A 2,385-nucleotide genomic window follows, 5' to 3' on the forward strand; every position below is an offset into this window, starting at 1 on the left:
AGATACTTTTTGTAAAAATCAAAATAACTTTAGAGACCTTCATTGTAAAGGGTTTAAACAATGTTTTCAATGTTCATTAAACCATAAACAATTAATGAACATGCACCTATTGAACGGTCAAAAAGACAATAACAGCTTAAGGCCAGTAGGCAATTAAGGTCACAGTTATAAGAAAATTAGGAGTCAAGAGACCTTTCTATTGACTCTGAAAAACACCAAAGAAAAGACGTCCAGGGTCCCTTCTAATCTGCGTGCACGTGCCTTAGGCATGGTGCAAGGAGGCATGAGGAATGCAGATGTTGCCAGGGCAATACATAGCAATGTCCCTACTGTGAGACGCCTAAGACAGTGCTACAGGGAGACAGGAAGCACAGCTGATCGCCTCGCAGTGGCAGACCACCTGTGACAACATTTGTATAGGATCGATACATCCAAATGACACACCTGCAGGACAGGTACAGGATGGTAAAAACAACTGCAAAAACTGGCCAGTCTGGTGCAGTACATGAGGTGGAGCTGCACTGCAGTACTTTATGCAGCTGGCGGCCACACCAGTTACTGAGCCCCCCACCCCCCACCCCTTTGTTCAGGGACAGATTATTCAATTTCTGTTAGTCACATGTCTGTGAAAATTGTTCAGTTTGTGTCCTAGTTGTTAAATCTTTTAATGTTCATGCAAATATTTGCATATTCTTTCTTTAAATATAAAAGCAGTTAAAAGTGAAAGGAAGTTTCTTTTTTTGCAGAGTATATATAGGCCTTTAAGAAATAGCCTCTATAGTAAAAAAATAAATTAAAAAATGTAAAAAAGGCTATACTACATTAGTAATTTGAATTGAGTAATATATCATGATGAAGAAACAAATAATATGTAAAATTAGCCCACTAATTGCAACGGTTGTTCTAATAGGAAAGTATTCTGTGGTAAATAATAAAATGCATGGACTGTAGACTCAAACAGAAATCCATTTAAACATGGTAAAATAAAAAACAGTACTGGTGAAACTGAACTGTCTTTTCTTAGCACTTCTTTCATGTTGTAACCAAGACTTGCTGTTTGACTTGAGTAAATGCAGGGTTTAGTTATTCAAATGGATTCTCACTACTGTCCGGATTGCCCAAAGATAATTTCTTGTTCACCCTTTGCCTTGGTCTTGGTCTTGGTGGTGAATGAAAGTAAGAACTTTTCAGGTTGAGCCACGAGGCTCCAAGAACCGTTAGCTAGAGACACACCCCACCGAGTCACACACACACTCACCCACACAGCCACCCAAAGCCAAAATAAAAAAACCAAAGAGAGGAGGATTTGAGTGTTTCTGTTTTCATTATAATTTTTTGATTATTATTGCCTAACTATTGGAGGTCTGGTGTTTCATCTTTCTTGATGGTGCCAGTGGCAACACACATTTCAGAGCCAAGAGCGAGCCTGCTCCTGTTCAAAAGGAGTACATCCATCTATGTTTTCAGGGAAGACAGCATAGAAATGCTGCTTGGCTACACTGACTTAGGATCAGAACCAGATGCTTCTGGCAAGGCAAACCTGTGCTTCAGCTACTGAGTTTTACAGAAATAGCTGCTACAAGGAGCCTTATGACACATGTACAGTGATAGAATATACTCATATGACATATGGTGGTCAAACATATGACAGCAAATACAATATGTGGTTAAATGTAGACACTTATGAGGGTTTTATTAATGTAAACATATTATTAAATAATTTAATACTACAAACATCACCTATTGTATGCATATGTGCAATCTTCCTGCACTTGGATTTCTGTAAACTACATATGTTCTGTGATATCCTGGCCAGTTTAAATGTAAACAAAGATATCCCTAGTTTGCCACCACTAGCTTCTGTTAACAATAAAACAGACTCTACGTAATAGGTGAAGTGCATGTGGAGTATAATGACAAAACAGGACCAGGTATCACACACTGCCTCGTCGCTCTTATCTTCACAACAAAGTAGGCTCAGTCTCTTCCTGTCTGCGGCATTGTCGACTGTGTGACTCTGTTGTTGTTCCACTTGTTATTCTGTGACAGCTCAGTTTTATCCCAATAGACACTGCGCATCAGAACTGTGGAGACGGGGGGCTTGGCAAACATAAGTACATGTGATCTAAATGGGGCAAAACAGAGGTGATTGTAGGAAAACGGGAAATTAAAATACTCCAGGAGAGATACAAGCTGATAAACCTTTCTTTGCTCAAGGACAGAACTGGGATGGATTTTTACTGGATTCTTTCATATTTTAATTCATGAACTCTGCTCAAGTGCTGGGTTGAACCTAAAGCTGAAAATGATAACTTTGGGGAATGGTTTCTGTTCTGGTTGTCTTTTCTCTAAATATCAGTATATGAGCTATCCAAAACTGTCCTC

The sequence above is a fragment of the Etheostoma cragini genome, chromosome 22, assembly GCF_013103735.1.
Source record: "Etheostoma cragini isolate CJK2018 chromosome 22, CSU_Ecrag_1.0, whole genome shotgun sequence".
In the NCBI taxonomy this organism is placed as follows: domain Eukaryota; kingdom Metazoa; phylum Chordata; class Actinopteri; order Perciformes; family Percidae; genus Etheostoma; species Etheostoma cragini.